The 20,562-nt window shown below is 34.2% G+C and overlaps 1 pseudogene; it reads left to right on the forward strand.

The window, feature by feature from the left end:
* The window catches only part of LOC144252964 (transport and Golgi organization protein 1 homolog), an 89,599-nt pseudogene extending 71,102 nt beyond the window's left edge, over positions 1–18,497 (forward strand).
* Positions 18,498–20,562: the final 2,065 nt, after the last annotated feature.

Here is a 20,562-nt window from a genome sequence, read left to right on the forward strand (position 1 = left end):
ATAAGTGTGTGTGTGTGTGTGTGTGTGTGTGTGTGTAGGCTTATACATACTTATGTTTGTACTGTAGGTTATTCTGTTTCATAGTTATTTAACATAATTGGAAGAAAATTATTTTAGGTAAATGGACTTTGCATATGAAAATCCTAACATTTAAAGAGGCCAAAAGCATTGGATACAAATCTTTTCAAATCTGAGTGTTCTTTTTCTGATTTCTTAATTATTTCAGACATATCATTGTTAAGATAAGTTTCCTCTCCTTGTACAATTGAGAGTAAAATCTCTTAAAAAGTATTCCCTTCTTAAATAGAAGAATCGTTTGCCTGGATTCCTGTGAGGAATTTTCTAATCTCATTGAACTTTGTCTCAGCTAAAAGGAAAAAGGAAATAGAAGGATAAAGAGAAGGGAAAAACATGAAACCATTTTATATTTCTCCCTCTTGTTTCTTTCATTTCAAGAACTGCGGTACCTGTTTCTCTTTTCACTAGGTTATGTGGGATCTGGTTCCTAACTTGTTGCTCCTCAGTTTCAGCATTTGACTTTGGAACTTTAGTCCCTACCTTAGATGACTGCTTTTATGCTACTTCCCATTTTCCTCTGTTGCCATTTTGAGTAAAAGGTTAGCAAGGCTATGACATTAAAGAAATGTTCATTTATTTCTGTGTTGGAGTTTTCTGAATGCAATTTCCTATTACGAAGATCCCATGGATGATCCATGGACACATCTGAGTATCCCATCACCATTAATAACATAAGTTTGAAAGGACAAGTAATATGCTAAGTTACAAAGAAATTTAGTGATGTTTTAAAAAAAATTCTGCTTAGGTTTTATTATCAGGCAGTTTATTGCTGTCTTTTGGAAATGATTGTTTTTGTCCTTTCCAGAATATGTTAATTGTCATTTCTCTTGTTGCTTGTGCATTTTCTTCTAGCAGTCTTCCCTTTCAGATTTCTTGCTATATATTTAGTGGTTTGCAGAAATAAGATGATGTAGCCTCTTAGTTTCTAAATTCAGCCAATAGCCAAATTTAAATTGGAGTTCTAAGATGTTTTCTGGTGAGTGAAAGTGGCATATCTTAGTACAAAGATTATGCCTTTAATATTGTTTCCTCAGATTCCTTTTGAATAGTCATTGTTTCTAGACTTTATCCTGGTTATTTAGAATTGTCAAGTAAATGATTTTGAAGACACACACACACACACACACACACATATACACACACACATCTTTACTGTGAAATAAGGTACATATCTTAGTGTTTTTATGTCAGAGGCTATTTATGAAATCTCACTACCAATTAAATTTAAAAGGCTTGTTAACCTTTACTTATTTTTAATCCTATAAATTATTATCCTGAACCAGAATGTTATTAAATTCTCACTTGGTTATGATTCTGACTGTTGTTTTACTGTTTCTATTGAGCATATGTTTGACATCAAATTTAATCTTTTTTCTCTCTCCTAGGTAAAAGATAGAGTATATCAAGGTAAATTTTTAGGTTTCTTAAACTTGTAATAACCCTTTGTATTGGTGTTTGATGTGTGTTTTATGTATGTTAGAAATAGATACAGTGACTTTTAATGTCTATTATCTTTTTTACCTCCTGAAAATTTTACTATTCCTAGGTTGCTAGCATGGATAATAGAGTAGATGATGATGGTTCCAACTCTGAGATAGGAGATAAAGAGGAGGAACAAATTGTGGATAGGGAGATGATGATAAGTTTTAATTTGGGGCAGATTAACTTTGAATATTGATGTAATGCAGATGTATTACATTTGAAGAGTATTTCTATGCTAATTATTTAATCATGCATTAAGTAATTGAGTAGATAATTTAAAGAATGGTAATGTGAATCAGTATGTTTTCATTTCTGTTTTTCTTTGCAAAGAATGAAATGATTCCATTTTCTGAAAAGAAAGTGTTTTGAGAAGGGAGGAATATCAAGCTACAACACTTTACTGTATTTCCCATCTGTGAAATAAGCTTAAATTGAAATATCATTTTGGATGGGAGGGGTACCTGTGATTGAACTCTGGGGCACTCTACTGAGCCACATCCCCAACCCCCTATATTTAGAGACCAAGTCTCACTTAGTTGCTTAGTGTCTCGCTCTTGCTGAGGCTGGCTTTGAACTTGGGATCCTTCTAGCTCAGCCTCCTGAGCCACTGGGATTACAGGTGTGCACCACTGCACCCAGCAAAATATCATTGTTCTTATATTTTTCTTAAATTTTAATAATTTTTATACTCTTATTGCTAATAAGCATAGATTGCTTTTTAAAAGCATAATAGTTATGCTAAGAAGTATTTCCTCATAGTACCATATAACATGTCTTTGCTTTTAGTAGATTGAGTAATTGAATTTCATTTAGTGATTGTAATAATCTTGTGTATTTCCCCCTTTTAGTCAATGAACAGCAAATTTCCAAAAAGGTGAACAATTTCATGAAAGAAAATGAGGAACTAATGCAGAAATTGTCAAATTATGAACAGAAGGTATAATTATTCTTTTTCTTTCTCCCTTGGTTCTAGCTTGAATCATTTCTACCTGTTTTAATTTAAAATCGTATTTTAAAATTTTTGTTTCATTATTTCCTACAAATCATCCAAATTCTAAGCAGTCATATGTATTAAGTACTGCTTTCTTCTGGAAAGGGTCACTTGTCTGGAAGTAACTTGTATAGTAGCACTATAATTTGTGTATCTTAATTCTGAATGCTTTATTTACATAGATGAAGGAATCAAAGAAACAGCAGGTCCAAGAGACCATGAAACAAAATATGATTCTTTCTGATGAAGTAACTAAATATAAGGTAAAAATCCCTTCTTTGGGGGGAATTACATTCTAAACTCAAAAGTAAATGTAATGAGTGAGTGATCTTGACACCTTTTTTTTCCAGGATGAAATGAAGCTTCTTGAAAAAGCTAATGAACTTCTGGATGAGAGAGCTAAAAGTCTTCTTGTTATGTTAGAATCTGAGAGAGAACAGAATGCTAAGAATCAGGACTTGGTATGAGTTTTGCTGCTAAGTGTTACTGCAATTTGGCTTTTGAAATATTTTGTAAAATTGGTTAAGTTGAACTTAGTCCAGCTGTTAACTAAAGTAAGATTAGGAGTCAAGGAAGTTGAACACACTTCTGCCCATTTTGTGGAACTTTTAAGTACTGATACAACAAATTATTTTTATGGGCCTAGGAAATATTTTTATTCTCAACCTTGGATAATTTTCATATTGCTTTGCTCTGCCCTTGGAAACATGCAGAACAACTAAAAAACTATTGTCCAGTTGAATAGTATTTGTTTACTTTTTACTTGAAAGTGTAATGAATTAATGAATTTTCTGCACTTAAAAAAATTTTACTTACATATTTCATTTTCAATTTCTATAAGTTTCTGTAATTACATAAAAGTTGCAAAAGATAGTAGAGTGTGTTCTGAAATATCCTACCCCCAAGTAAGCTTGATCACCTAGCTGAGGTAGTATTTATCAGATTTCTCCACTGTAAAAATTCTTTCCAATCCTTGTCATATTGCATTCTTTGGAAGTTACCATGCACAGCCCACAGTTAAAGTATGAAGAGTTACAAGCTCAGGATGCAGCTCATGGTAGAGCACTTGCCTAGCATGCATGAGGCCCAGGATTCAATCCCAGGCATTGCAAACAAAGATTGCAGAGTTATGTCCACTTCCTTAAGGAGCGAGTATCTTTATAATTTTTTTGGAATTCTTCTGTATGTGAGATTAGTCTATTCTTCCTTAAATTTTATCATTTTTTACTTCAGATAAGAAAATTTTAAAAATGATCTTGGGAAATTTTTTTCTCTATCACTCGAAAAAAATTACTAATTTGAACTGGTTTATTTGAAACAGTAATTAATTAGTTAATTTTCTATGCTTTAAAACATTTTATTTACTTATTGCATTATGGTTTTCTATACTTTGTCCTTTTTTTCTGGTTATCTCATAAACAGTAATGTTGTGGATGCCATGAAATATTTATGACTTCATTTTCCCTCATCTCTTTCATTTCTTGATTTTTTGCTTAGTCCAAGCTGGATCCCCTGCATTTACCTGAAATTTAATGGGATGGCTTGACAAATATTTTGTTGTGTTTATCTTTTTTAGTATATATATATATATGTGTGTGTGTACACACACACACACACACACACACACACATATGTATCAGTATTTCTACTGAAATCCTAATGCATATTTTGTGTTCTGTTTTTACCTGGCAGATAATGGAAAATAAGAAATCTATAGAGAAGCTTAAAGATGTCATTTCAGTGAATACTTCTGAGCTTTCAGAGGTAAAGCTGCCAACTCTTGCTAACGGATATTAATACTACATCTTAGTTTTGTTGCGAACCAAAAATTTGAGGTGTGCTAAAATGTGCAAAAAATAAGAACTATATGATGTCTGGTTTGGGAAAGTATAACTTTGTTTTTTCTTTGGAACTAATTCACTAACTGTAGTGTTTTGCATTAGCTTCAAATTATCCTCAATGAAACTAAGCTTCGTGAAGAGAAGGTGAAGTTGGAATGCTGTCAGCTTCAGAAAGAAAATACCATGCTTAAGAAGGAGAAAGAGCAGGTAAAGAAAATTTGATGTCATACATAATGTAAACTAGAGAAGTGAATCTTTCTTGGATCTGTTTCTGAGGTAAGGAATATTCATGTAGGACCTTTTCTAGATATGCAAAGTTTAAACAATGCTCCCCAAATTGAGTGCATATATATGTTCTCCATCTGTTTTGGATTTTTGGATTATTGCTTTTCTTATCAAATATCAATCAGTTATTAACTTGCATAGCCTCAAAGAAACTTTTTAAAACAGAAAATTAAGTATTTTATGATCCTGTTTTGAGTAGTTACTGATTCACCGGCCAAGGGAAGATTACATGATAAGGAATCTAAATTTAGGAGACAGTCATATGTGCCCAGCCATTCCTGCTGGAGGTAAATTATTTGAATTGACAGCAATTTTCTGGGGAATGCAATAAAACAGGGTCAACTTCCTGATAGCTCTGATGTTCTTACTGCAGCTGTGAGAGTTGGGGCCACTCTGCCCTCTTCCTTAACCAAGGTCTCAACCCCCTCGTTTGAGGCAGGCCACCGAGGAGTATGGCTCTCTATTTCTTTGTCTAAGTCTTGTAGTCCTAATGTATCCAGTGCAGAAACCCCTACCTAACCCATAGGAATTCATGTGTTTTGACTTTTCAGTTGCAGCAGGAAGTCAAAGACTGGAGTACATCACATGCTGAGCTCAGTGAACAAATCAAATCATTTGAGAAGTCCCAGAAAGATTTACAAGTAGCTCTTAGTTACGAAGATAATACTAATAAAGTAAGTTTATACTCCAAATACATGTTTCATCTCATGAATTCTCCTGAAATCTTCTGAATTAAAATCGAAAGTCTTCCAACCTTTTGCTTCTTTTCTAGGCTTTGACTAATTATATCACACTGTTGAATCGGTTACAATGTGAATCTAAATCTGAGGATCAAAATGGAGAAGATGAGTCAGATGAATTAACCAATGGAGAGAGAGCAGGTAAGATCAGTCTCAGGGAGGTTGAATCCTTTTTTGCTTTCCTGTCTTTAAGTATACAGATGCCACTTTTCAGCTGGATGAATTTCTTCTTAAGCTTCAGGGTTGTAGACACATATCACTGGATCTATAGATATGTCTGTTGCATTGGCAGAGGTGGGTTGCTGCGGTATAATGTAGCAATAGGCATGTGAAGAACACTGACTTTTTCTATCCCATTGAAAACTAGTAAGTACACTGCAGCTACAATAGTCACATCCTATACCTCTAAGTATTGAACATTGTACAGTAAGAGAAATTTATTTCTTAACTTATGCAGATGATACTTGATTTTGATACTCATCATCTCTATGGCTCTGTGGTTTTAAGGTCCACAGTCAGTCTTAAGAGTCCAGAGGCAGTTGGAACCATAAACTAAGGCTGTGAGAACAGAGGCTAGAGACTATCAGAAAGCTAGAGAGGGAGTGTAACAGTGTTTACTGATGAGGAAAATATTTCCAGATGTTTTCTCCTAAGTTGGATATTGCTTACATAGCAAGTATTTCAAACCACACCTGGTAGTAGATTCAGGGAGAAAATATAGGATTGAATCTTTCTAAATAAGACACTTACTTGCCCAGGTGAAGATAGATCTGAGAGAGAAGAAAAGCTTTTATCTTACAAGAATAGCAGAGATAACATTTTAGTTGTGCAAACTAGAAATTCACCTTTTTTTGGTTTCTACTTCTATTTATTTTTATGCTGAAGATCAAACTCAGTGCCTCACACATGCTAGGTGAGCACTCTACCACTGAGCCACAACCCCAACCTGAAATTCACCTCTCTCTCTCTTTTTTTAAATCTAAGCTTGCAATTCTCTTAAAAGTCATTAGTCTAATCAGTTTAATTATTTAATTGATTTTTTTTTCTTCCGGTGTTTGAACACGATCATTCTTTAGTTTGGGGAAGTTAGGAGAATATAGAGTTAAAAGTAAGGAAAGAAAAAGCTAAAGTCTTTTGTTTTTTAGGTGATCGGAACGAGAAGATCAAAGATCAAATTAAGCAGATGATGGATGTCTCTCGGGTATAGTTCTTTGTAAGAGTCCCATAGTGCCTGTGAATTCTTCCTGTGCCTCACTTTTAAGAATACCTCTCTTTTCTGCAATTTTTAGACACAAACTACAATATCAGTAGTTGAAGAGGATCTAAAACTTTCACAACTTGAGCTAAGAGCCTCGAAGTCCACAAAATGTAATCTAGAAGGTGGGTTCTTCTTGAGAAGAAATTGCCATGTTGGAAAGACTTAAAATTTTATTGGAAAGATAAAGCTTCTTGCTTTCATGCTTCTTACTTTTCTTGGCACTACTCCCTCAAACAAGTTCTTAAGTCCTTGTACACATATAGAGATAAGCTGTTTTATCCTTTACAGACCAAATAAAGAAATTAGAAAGTGACTGCAATTCACTACGGTCTTCTAAAGTTGGACTGGAAGAGGAATGCAAAACTCTTAGGCAGAAAGTGGAGATTTTAAATGAACTCTACCAGCAAAATGAGGTGGCATTACAAAAGTAAGATTTTCATTGTTTGTTATTGTTATCACTGTGTGAACTAACAGATAATTTTATCTTTTCTTAAGATTATTTACAATTTCTTCTAGTTGTAATAAGTAGAGATTTGTCTTTTTTCCTTTGTGTTTTGTTTCCTATAAGTTGCATTTTTCTTTCCATCGTCAGTCTTAAGAGTCCTGAGGTAGTTGGAACCATAAACTAAGGCTGTGAGGACATCGTAATCAATTGTCAAATTCATATGAAGGCAGGAAGTGGTAAACTGGTATTAACAGTCACTTATGTGGAAATACCTCTCAAAGATCTAGACCCTTTCTATGATCCCACTACTTATTTTAATTACCTTTCATTGTGATCAGTTATGTAATTCTAATGTTTTGAACTTGTATCTCTAACTCTGGACCTTTAAAAATACTGAGTGATTTGGAATGACATGTTTTAGTAGAATAAAAACTTCAAAAAGGAATAATATTTACTTATTGATGGTACAAGTTTTGGACTTGAATATCTCAGATGTTCACACTAAAAATTGAACTGTGGCAAGGACCTTAGGAGTTATGATTACAGAAGTACTTGTTTGTAGTATATATTTATATATTAATCTTCTCAGTGTGGAGCTAGTTATTTTTTGAAAGTTCATTTGAAGTTTTTAATCCACAAAAATACTTGAATTCTCTAAAAATAGTTTGTGTGTCAGATTTTATTTATTTGCACCTGATTTTACTCTTCAGCATTTATATATATATATTCTTTTATATAATATATATATAATTAATATATAATATATATAATATATATTACTTTATATAATATATAATATATATAATATATATTACTTTATATAATATATATATTCTTTTATATAATATATTCTTATTAATTTTCTCTATAGCCGCTTGAGTGGACTTTCTAAAATATAAGTCTGTCCATGTCAATATGTGCCTGTGGTTTATGAAGAATTTGCTTTCTATTTGATGACCTGTTCTTTTTTTTCTTCCTTGTATCTTTTTTTTTTTTTTTAAAGAGAGAGTGAGAGAGGAGAGAGAGAGAGAGAATTTTTAATATTTATTTTTTAGTTCTCGGCGGACACAACATCTTTGTTGGTATGTGGTGCTGAGGATCGAACCCGGGCCGCACGCATGCCAGGCGAGCGCGCTACCGCTGAGCCACATCTCCAGCCCCCCTTGTATCTTTTTAATAGTTTAAATATTTTTAATTATTTTCCTCATCCCCTGTATAAGCTTGATGTAATCCTAAATTATAATGGAATTATAATTATATAATTATAATTATAATTTTATTCATCTTCTCATAATTTAAAGGCCATGGTATATATTCTGGATTTAATAACAACCTGACATAGATTAATAGGTTTATTATCTTTTTATGGGCTTTAAGTAGCTCCTGAATCAGATAACTGTTGTGGCATTGTATGTTAGTACTTCATATACTGTGAACTCCACAAAACATTCATTCAATTTATACACATATTTAAAGTTTCTGTAGTTCTGCATTCTACACTGTTGGTTTCTTATTTGAAATTATTTTCATTCTATTTGAACATTGTCCTTTAATGATAGATTTGATTAGTGTATCAAAGTAGTACAAGGATAAATAGAGAATAGTATTTTATCCACTAAATATTGCTACCTTTATAATCTGTGTTAGGTTGACATGAACTTCATGATTAGAGTTAAAACCAGTTTCCATTTTTTAAAGGTTCTTTCTTTTGGCTACTGAATTTTGACTGTTACTTAGTTTTAGCAATTTAAAAATATCCAATTAATTACCATCTGTTTTAAATTTTTTCATTAAGGAATCCATTATCATTGTTGTTTGGTCTTATCCCTCCCCTAGTTCCTGTAGTCATTTCTCTGTTTTTTTAACAGTTGTATTGGGAAGTGCCTAGGTGTAGTTTTCCCCACCCCACCCACTTTTTCTCTTGCAGTTATGTTGCTTGGGACCATTAAACATTTCTTGAATTTTCGAGTCTTTTTCTAAATGTTGATTTTACCTCATTCTCTCTTCTGATTATAATAATGCATATTAGAATTTGATTTCCCATGCCTCCTACATTCTGGATTTACTTCTTCTGGATATTTTCTTCTGACCTATCTTAAAAGTGCTAGGATTTATTTTACTTCCCAAATCTGCTGCTAAAATCATTCATTGAGTTTAGGATTTTAAAAAGTTCAGGGTTTAAAATATTATTTTAGTTGTAGAGGGACATAATATTTTATTTTATTTTTTATAGGATTTTTTAAGAGAGAAAGAGAGAATTTTAATATTTATTTTTTAGTTTTTGGTGGACACAACATCTTTGTTTGTATGTGGTACTGAGGATTGAACCCGGGCTGCACGCATGCCAGGCGAGCGCACTACCGCTTGAGCCACATCCCCAGCCCAACACAATATTTTATTTATTTTATGTGGTGTTGAGGACTGATCCCAATGCCCCACACATGTGGGGCACGTGCTTCACCACTGAGCCACAACCCCAGTCCTATTTCAGTACTACAGCTCAAACCCAGGACATTGAGCCATGTGCTCTACTATTGAGCTACCTCCCCAGACTCCTTGCTCTTTCTCATAAGGGACTAGTGTCTTACTGCTTTCCAAGCTATCTTTAATCTCATCATTCTGCCTCTGCCTCTTGAGTATCTTCTACTGTAGGTAGGTCACCACACCCAACCTTTTCTTGGTTTTATAGTTTCTAATCCTTTGACAAAATTCATAATCTTTTTTTTTCCTCTTTTGTGGTGGTGGGTTTGAACTCAGAGTCTTGTGCATGCAAGGCAGCATTCTACCAACTAAGCTATATTCCCAGCCCTGAAATTCATAATCTTGACTTTACTTTTTTGACTGTATAAAGCACAGTGATTTTAAAACATGTGCAGATAACCCCATTAGGTGGTTTTCTTTTCTGTGGGATTTTTTCTCACAGAATTTTGTCTTATGGAGTGCCTGGTCAGTTTTGATTGGCTAACATTGTTGTGATAATTATAGATGAAATTTGAGGACTAAGATGAAGTTATCTTCTTATAGAAAAGTGTTGAGGTTACTTGAGTAAGATTGTCACTTTAAACTTAGTCAGCAATTAAGATAATTCAAAAATGACTTGTCTTTTCAATGTTTCAGTATTATTCCTTTTGGATTTTTTGCCTGTTCATCACTTAAGTGTGCAGTATTTTCTAATCTAAACTCAAAGGCTAGGGCTTTTATTAAGGGTCCCTTTATTTGTAGCCCCAAACACTTCTTTTTTTCTTCTAAGCCCAAGAATTGGATGAAGGCTTAGTTCAGACTCATTATATCTTTGTGTTATGTTCAATATGTGGGTAAACCTAGGAGAAAAGTACCTTAAAGTGCCAACCTTACTTGTAATTCTGAGATTCCTTTTTCTAATGGATCTTGGCCACATCCATATATCTCCACTGCCTTTTTAGCTTGGATCCCTTCAAACACAATTTTATATTCTTATAAAGATATTTTGATTTTTCTTAGTGCTCCTCAGACTAACTCTTTGATAATTGGAAACAAAATTCTCTCTGTCCTTCAAGATTTAGTTTTCTCCATATTCCTTCTTAAGCCAGTGGGGAAAATTATTATATTCCTTTAGGCATCATTTATACCTGAAACAGTGAACTCTTTTATTCTTTAGCATCTTACAAGGTAACTAGTATATTATAGCCACTCATAAAATACTTGCTGAAGAATTAAATGAGAAGCTATATAAGAATATATAATCCCCTTTTTCTATTTGGTATCAATAATCCTTTTTTACTATAGTTCTTCTGATTTATGGAAAATTAAGTTTCAAGTTAATTATCTTTTGAATTGGAACTATGGCTAAAGAGGATAGTACAAGGATAGCAGAAAATAGTATTTTTTAAATCATTAAATGTGTCTACCTTTGTCTCAGTAGATGAACATCTTGAGTTTCATGATCAGAGTTAAAACTTGTCAGTAGATAATACTCTGATTGTAGGTCAGTTTGGCTTCTTTTTCTGGTTGACAGGCATTATCAAAACTCAGATTGGTCTTTTTGCTTAATTACAATTCTTTTGAAATAGATATCTAAAGTGTGAAAAATGTTCTGTGGTAAATTGCATAGCTAAAAGACATATTCTAGAAGATTTTTTCTTTGACTGACTATATCTTTATTATGGTACCAGTCTTGGATTGAGAAGAGTTCCCCCATGACAAAGATATACTTAATGTCCTACCCATGGCAGAAACGAGAAAAGAATTATCCCCTGCTTTATCCTAATATGTTTAATTATGTTAGGTTGATCAGTCCTGATCTTCCACATTGAAGTAAAGTGAGTTTTTATTATCTTACACACAGGAGACTTGCCCTTGGGGCACATGTTGTTTTCACATTTATTTTATTTACTGGTAAGTAGAGAATTAAGAGGAGAAGTTAGAAAATGTAAGTGATTTGCCAGAGTTTGATTTACGAAATTGCAGGTTTGAATTTCTATTTTATGTGCCTAAGCATTTTATAGAATTGTGGGAAGTGATATTCACAAAGAAAAACTTTTGATTTGATAACTGGCTTTATTTTAGGAAACTGAGCCAAGAAGAATACGAGAGACTAGAAAAAGAGCAGCAGCTGTCAGCTGCAGATGAAAAGGTGGTTTCCGCTGTACAGGAAGTTAAAAATTACAAGTGAGTTCAGTTTCTAAAGGAGGGTGTCAGTGTCTAATGAACTAGTGTTAGCTTTCTTTTTAATCTTTTTTTACATTGTGTAGATAGAAGAAAATAGCTTGGAAGTATAAATAACGAGAGGATATGAATACATTCAATTCACACAGGAGAAAAAATAAATTTCAACTTAACAAATGAAAAATGTTAACAAAGATTTACTTATACCTAATGGGCAAGACCATAGGGAACTTGGTCAATGCAAACAGTTCTGGGGGTTTTGTATGTTGTAGTAATTCTTTAAGAAATCAGTTTGCTGTGTGATGTATCAAGACCCACAAAAGTGTGGCATTTGATAGACCTTGGAAATCTTCTATGGATATAATTTGAAAAAAACAAAAAAAGTTTTAAGGAGGAAGATATTTCTAGCAGAATTACTTGAGAACACACTCATGAACAGTTAAGGAAACTATAATTTATCATTCAGAATCTCTAGCAATTAAATGATAAAGAAGTTATTAGTATTAGGTTTTTATTTAATTAATTAATTTATTTATTTATTTATTTATTTATTTTTGGTGCTTTACTACTAAGCTACATCCTTAGACCTTTTTTTTACTTTGAGCCAGGGTCTCAGTTGCATAGGTTCCCACGTAATTGCTGAGACTGACCTCGAACTTGTGATCCTCCTGCCTCAGCTTCCCAATCATTGGGATTACTGGCATGTGGCATTGCACCTGGCCTGTAGTATTAGTTTTGATCACACTGGATTCATATAACCATAGAAATGTTTTTCTTATGTATGATAACGTCTTTAAAAGTATAGCTGATGGAATAAAGGGAAAATGGTCAGAATGTTTCAAATGTTATTCAATTGTTGTAATTCTTAGGCGGAGAATTGAAGAGATGGAAAAAGAACTACAGAAAACTGAGCGCTCATTTAAAAACCAGGTAGTAATTAATACTGTCCTGTAGTTGCAGAATTCTTTGATATCTAATACAGACAATTATAGGCTATTATAATGAGTCCCTAAAAACATATTTTTTTAATGTGTTGTCTTTTTCAGATTGCTATGCATGAGAAGAAAGCTCATGATAATTGGGTAAGATTTTTTCCCCCTTTTCTTTATTTTGTGCATAGCCTACCGCAACTGAATTTGAATATTTTCTCTTTAATAGCTCAAAGCTCGTTCTGCAGAAAGAGCTATAGCTGAAGAGAAAAGGGAAGCTGCTGATTTGAGACAGAAGTATGTGATTTTGGTATCTTACTATATGTTTTATAGTGTTTTAAGGTTATCCTAGATATTATCTATGAAGGAATAGATTGCTGTTTCATAATTCAGCCCATTCTTTCTCAATATTCAAGACTATTGGAAATGACCCAAAAGATGGCAGTGCGGCAAGATGAACCCGTGATTGTAAAACCTATGCCGGGAAGACCAAATTTACAAAATCCTCCTCGGAGAGGTAGGGGGCACTTTGTAAAAGGAGCTATTTTATTTCTTGGTGCATAATGTATGTAAATTACTTTTTATTTCTGTGTGTAATGGTTATGAAATAATCTGAATGATTTGCTAAAGCGGGAGGTGAGGGTTGGTGTCAGGGAGAAGGCTGCCTTAAAGTAGTAGCACGGCATTGTTGTCTTTAGGTCCACTGAGCCATAATGGCTCTTTTGGTCCATCCCCCTTGAGTGGTGGAGAATGTTCCCCTCCACTGACAGCAGAGCCAGCTGGGAGACCTCCTTCTGCTACTCTTAATCGAAAAGATATGCCTAGAAACGGATTTGGTTAGCATTCACATGTTGCTTCAAGGTTTTGGTTTTTTTTTTCCCTTTTGAATATTTTAATGAAAACATATAATTTGGGCCTGTACAATATATAGAAGATAATTTCTTACTTTATCTTAGTGAATGTTTTCTGTAAAATCTGTTCTAGAATAGAAAACATTTTTTTTTTTCCTGGAGGTCTCTGTATTGTTTTTTTCTTTTAAATTTTACTCTGTGAAGTGTAAACCTTTATCTTTAAATTAAATCTCTATGGTGTTCCTTTCCCAAATATTATAAAAGTAGCCTTAAACTTTATGTAGCATACTTTATTTCCTACATGAAAATACTGAGTCTTATTTCCAATTCTAAATAGGACTGTAGTCTTGGTAAGATTGGAAGTCAGGTTATACAGACTAAAGAAAAGCCAGCCTACACATACTTCAAGTCTATAGCTTAAAGTTTAGGACCAATACTTATTAATCTGCTGTTCTATCAACCCAAGGCAGTTCTTTATTTTACTTAAGTCTCTTCATAAATTGTGATTTACGTATTGGGCAGCCCATTTTTTTAAAAAAAATATTTTTAATTGTAGATGGACATGATATCTTTATTTATTTTTTAAATGTGTGCTGAGAATCAAACCCAGTGCCTCACACATGCTAGGCAAACACTCTACAACTGAGGTATGACCCCAACCTCTGGGCAACCCATTTTTCATTTTGCTTTCTAGGTATTGTTGAATCCTGACCTGTCCACCAGTGGTTTATTTCTTCTGAAAAATACATACAAGGGCTCTGATCTTTCTTTCCCAAGGGTCAATGGATGGACCTTTACCTCGTACTGGTCTTCTGAGGCATCTGGGAAACCTGTTGCCTCTGGTAAAGGGACCAAGTAATTTCAAAGAATCTGTAATTGTGGATGGATGATTTTTATTCTTTTCATGTTAGAATAAGTCTGAATCCATTCTTTGATCTCTAACAGACCCAGGATGTGTTCCACCTCACATGAACAGCAGCTCCAGAAGTTCTTCTCCAGCTAAGGTTACGAATGAGGGCAAGGTAAGTTCTGTAGTTACTGTGAATCATGTGGTCATGCAGGAACATGTAGCTTTCCTACAGTACTTGCTCTTTGCTTTATCCTTCTTTGTGTTCTATTTGTACAATCCCATTTGTTTTTTAAAAAGCAAACTGTTCCCCAAGAACCTGAGACCCCCTCAGTCTCCACCATTACTTCTTTGACTGAGCATCCAGTTGGATGCTTAGAGGTTGAGAACTGAATTGGGTTTTATTCTGTGCATTTCTGGGAAGGATATTCAGAGCATGACACTGATCTTGTTTGCTGTAAACTGCATGCAATATTGAGCTTACTTTTCTCCTTAACTTGGGAATGTTGCTTAAGTGTGTACAACTGTAATGAACTACAGAATGTGAAAAGTTATCACTCTAACTTTATATGGTGTTTTGTGTTGAATGTTCTAAGGCAAAGTAAATTCATTATAAATTATATAATTCATATATTTTTTTATTTTTTTGGAAGAATGTTATTTAAGAATTCCTCCATTTGTGCAAACCCTATTTTGAGTGATTTGAATTAGATTGGTATCAGATTTTCTGAAATTGAAATACTGTTTCAATGAAACAATGATCATCTAAAATGACCTCTTGAGCCAGTCCCAAGAAATGGTCTCATTTGTTCACATAAGTGTATTCTCTTGTAACTGTGTTGCTATTATATCTGGTAGGTCTTCTGCAGCTCTATAACAAAATAAATTTTAATTGTTTAGTTTCAAACCCACTACTCATAGGAAATGATAAATCAATATCTCAAATGGTGTACAGTAAATGAATGTAAATATTAAAGCTTTGTCTTCCTAATTTGTGTATATAGCACTGTGATGGAAAATACTTCTCAAGTTCCAGTGTATATATATTCCAGGAATATACATCTCTAGAGAAATCTAAGGGCACCTTAGATAAGACCCCAAATCCCTTTGTAGTAGAAGATTTAAAAGAGAGAAAAGACCCATTGTTAGAGAGGAGTAGAGGTGGGAAAAGCATGGCTTGGAGGCAAACCTGGGATTGAGTTCCTTTAATATGCAGTGTGGCCTTCAACAAATTATGATATTCCATTTGCTTTTGTTCCCTCTTATTTAAAATAAGACAGTCTACTTAAAGATCTCAGAGGTTGAATAATATATGAAAGACTTACTGAAGATACTCTGAATAGTAGCTATTATTACATGGGTAGAGAATGGATTTTTCATTTTATTCTGTTCATTCTTAATATGGAAGTAATGAGCTATTGTGATGAAAGGGAAGTGATGGGGAGGGGGGGGACTCCCTTTGAAATAGATTGTAGTGAATACAGCATGACATACTGGTCAGAAATCACCTCTGTTAATAACCTCTGCCAGTCCTCTTGCCTTTCCCTTTCCTGTGCAGATATAATCAGTAACAAACTGCTCCCTCTTGTGGCATCCTTCCAACTTCTGTAAGCTGTCGGTGGGAATACACAGGAGGGGTGGGTAGTTTTGTTGCACTGATGGTGTTCTCTGGACAGGTGCCTGTTTTGGGTTTTAGCTTTTATCGGTGTTGGTACTTTGTCTTAATACATAGGAATTTTAAAACTTTTAACTGCTTTCAAATCTTAAATTGCAGGTTCATATGGCTATGAAAGGGCCCCCTCCTTTCTCAGGGGTACCCTTCATGGGACCCCCGATGGGACGGCCTCCACCACCTCCCATTTGGTATGGACCGCCACGTCAGCTTGGTGGGCCTTTTGGGCCTCGGCCAATTCCTCCACCGTTTGGTATGATGATCTGAACAGTAGTGATTGACTTATAAATCACATTCATCTTTCATTTCTATTGCTTGCTAAAACAGTTGGTTGCTATCTCAGGTCTTAACAATGGAAGGATAAAGCTGAGTACATTTTAACTTTTCCTCCAGTTTTCTGGGACATATGGGACACTACATAATCTTATACTGAGATAGGCAATAGCTATCTCTCATAGACAAGGATAAGGGGCTATATACAGAAAAGCCAGAAATATTACTTCTGCAGATGTTTGTTGAAAATCTGTTGATATGCACTGCAATAGATGGAAAGGTGGATGAGACACATGCCATAACTTAAAATTTTGTCACAGATATGAAAATCCTATAACATAAAGTTTGTAATCACCCATAATGGAAGCATAAGCAGTAGGTTATAGAATATAGAAAAGTCAAACCCTCCTTACCTTGAGAAAAGTCAGAGGGAAGTGTTAAAGAGGAGGATTTAACAGTGACCTAATAAATATTGCTGATTTAATTAGGTGGCTTTGGAAGGCCTTTTTCAGGAGGGCATGCACCTTGATTCTGATGGCATGAGTAAAGTCCATGCTGAAATACTTCATGAATTTTTAATGGATACAGTAATTATAGTGGAATTTCCTTTTATCAATATTTCTTTGATGTAGTGAAGTTCTTATTTCATGATCTATCATCTTGTCATGGTAATATAGTACTTCCAAATATAAATGGAGCTCTTGTGAGATAGAAATAATTCTGCAATTATATAGTAGGGAAAGAAAAAAGACAAGCCTGGAGCTAGGTAGAGCCATGTTTAAATCCTTAATATGTTGCTTCATGGCTGGTTGGTCAAAGGCTATAACTAAACTTGTTCCATCTCAGTTTGCCTCATCTGGCAAGTCAGGATGTTCACCAGTTGATGTTCTAGGCTTGGGAGAAATTAAAGACTATATTAACATACTTGAAATCACCCTAGTTCAGAAATTTCTGGGTATTTACATAACTTCCTTTTTATTTTCCAGGTCCTGGTATGTGTCCACCAATAGGCTTCAGAGAATATGCACCAGGTGTTCCACCTGGAAAATGGGATTTGCCTTTTGACCCTCGTGATTTTTTTCCAGGACCCGCACCAGCACCATTTAGACCTTTAGGCTCATTTGGCCCAAGAGAGTACTTCATTCCTGGTGCCCCATTACCACCTCCAACTCATGGTCCCCAAGACTATGGGCCACCACCTGCTGCAAAAGACTTAATGCCTTCAGGCTTTAAAGATGAACCTCCACCTACACCTAATTCTCAGATTAGTGAGGGCTGTTCACAGGCCTTAAAACAGGGCCCATAAAATTAACCTTTGACACTTAGTCAGAAAATGGACTATAAACTATTCATCAAGTTAAAGGATTATTGGCTTCAAAATATAAAAGTTTATTTTAAATGGTTTATGTTTTTAGAATGAAGCTGCCTTGGTGCAGTATACATTTTGAGCCAAAATATTTTCCCCCTAAATATCCCCCACTTAAGCTAGAGTATCCTTCCAATTTTAAAATGTGCAATAAGGAATACATTTGTTTTAGTTAATGTAGCATATACAATTGCTAAATGATTTAGAGTGTCATAATTATGGACATTTCCTGTGGAAATGCTTTAAGAACATGTATTTCCATTATCCTATTTTTAGTGTATTCCAGTTGATAACAGAGAAATGGTGTTTTATAAGCTTGATTTTTTTTTCTCTTTCAATATCTGGTCGCAGAGACTGCTACACTAAAAATTTTTACTCAAAGATCATAAACTTCATTTTCCTTCTTGCTGAAGTTCTTTGTTGTAATAGTTCATAAAAAATGTTTATTAATATTTCCCAAGTGTCTGTTGATTCATTGGATCGTCATGAGACTTTGTGCCATTGGGGAAGCATGCCAACTCACTCTCAGAACTGAAGATGGTGACTTGTCAGCATATTCCCTGTTGCTCACTGTTAAGGAGGCTGGACCTTGGTCAACTGTGGACTTCTACAAAGGATTTCTTTTACTTGTGAGAAGTCTTGTGGCTCTATTTTTGTAGCACATTCATGTACTTTTTTCTAACCACTGTCCATGTGAGAATGGTTTTCTGAGAATGAGTTTACATTGGTAGCAAGAGTTGTTTGACCTGAAGTTCTACTGCTTTTGCCATTATTGCATTATAACAGTAAAATATAAGGTGGTATGTTGTGTCTATAAAAAATTAGGAAATTTCTTTTTTAAAATGTACACAACACACTCTTCTCTTTCCCATACCTTGCCACTGATTTTCAAGGAATATGATAAAAAAAATTAGAAAAGTATAATCCTCTAAGAATGAATGAAACTCTAAGGCTTATAATGTCTTTAATCAGCAACTATGGGCTGAATTAAATTCTTTTTTTTGATAGATACTCAAATATATTTTATTTAAAAATCAATTAAAGCAAGTCCTGAATCTGTAACTACTGTCTTTAAAACAATGTTTCTAAGAACTAGCTCTCCAGAACTGTAATTTTAATTACGGCAATTTTAACAGTACATTTTAAAGAGGTTTAAGATTTAAATAAAATTATAAAAGCCTGGTACTTTTGCTTACTGCTAGACCAGATTCTTCCATTCTTTTAAATTCTAGAAAGTAATAGGATTGTTGAAACCTAGAACATAACATATCATTGTTCTTTTTATGTCCCCTAAGTATTCTCAAAATAGGGGCAAAAGCTTCAGTGTGAAACAAAATCTCTGTGAAACAAAATCTCTAAACTACTGAAGATAACTCAGAATCAAAAAGAATTTGAGTCCTTTAGGAAGAATTCAATCTACATAACCTCCATTTAATAGTAGAAGCAGCAGCTGTGTGTAAGAGGAAAACCATATAATAGCTTATGCCATTTTTAACCATGTAAAATAAAATTTAAGTCACAAACACATTTTGAATGTATCTTTCAACCTCTACAGGACACAAGGCAATGCTGAAGTTACTATAACTCCTAATTTTAAAATAGCATTTAAATAAAGGTGATGTCAGCTAGGAAGATAGATTTTCAAGGAAAGGCAGATTTATTATTTTATTCAAAGCAACAGTAGTTTTCCCTCTAAAGCCTTTTTTGTATTTATTCTATTAGTAAGTTATAATGTGTTCTATGTAGTTTATCTGAGCAGTTCTGAACCCACCCATAGTTGCCTCTCCTTACATCCATCTGATTGTACCACTTCTGTAGCAAAGCCCAAGGTAGCTGCCCACGTACAGGTTGTGTAGAGAATACTGTCCCTTGATTCAATTATACTTTTGTATCAAAAGTTTTAGAAGTCCTCTCCAGCAAATTGTGTTTGAATTTAGTTACTAAAATCATTTCATTTGTGAAGCAGTAGTGTTTCAACCTGAAAGTATTACTGCTATAGTTGTAATTATTGTCCAGTGACTCATCCCCTCCCACACTAGAAAGTAAATTTAAACAACTAATTTGTGAGATACAGATTGCTTTGTGTTAATTGCTTCAAGATAAAATCACCTTTTTTGGGGGGGGAGGTTTGGTCATTCATATCTTAATTAAAGCTAAGCTGATGACAATGTTCAATTTAAGTTTGTTTAATGCTGATGAAACAGACATTCATACAAAGCATCCTTTTTTTCCATATAACCCCATTCTTTGGTGGCAGCTGGGGTTGTGGCTCAGTGGTAGAGTACTTGCCTAGCACAGGCAAGGCCCTGGGTTTAATCCTCAGCGCCACATAAATAAATAGAGGTTAAAAAAGCATTCTTATGTGAAGGATGCTAAATGTTTCTTCATATAAATTATCACTTTGAGGGGCTGGGGTTGCATGTGAGGCACTGGGTTTGATCCTCAGCACCACATATAAATATAAAGGTACTGTGTCCATTTACAACCAAAAAAAAAGGTTTTTTTTAAATTATCACTTTGATATACATGTTTTATAGTATGAGAAAACAGAAAGAACAATGTATCAGTTTTGCTACATTTTAATAGTAGATTTTAAGGGAGCAACATCAAACATCAGTAACATCAAACAAAAAGGTACTGAGTATTCCACAGGGTACAGAGTGCTGCCAAGCACCTTGGAAAGTTTACATGACATGGAGAACATGAGGCCCTTCTCTTGAGAAGTTTAGAGTCTGGAAATTTTGACTACTCAGAGTTTCAGTTGAGTGAACATTTTATTAAGGCAAATTCTTCATTTCCTAGAACTACTGTAGACTGAACTACTTTTGTACTTGTGAAATTAACCCAATCCAGATGAAAG

This window comes from Urocitellus parryii, unplaced genomic scaffold (assembly GCF_045843805.1).
Source record: "Urocitellus parryii isolate mUroPar1 unplaced genomic scaffold, mUroPar1.hap1 Scaffold_71, whole genome shotgun sequence".
In the NCBI taxonomy this organism is placed as follows: Eukaryota; Metazoa; Chordata; class Mammalia; order Rodentia; family Sciuridae; genus Urocitellus; species Urocitellus parryii.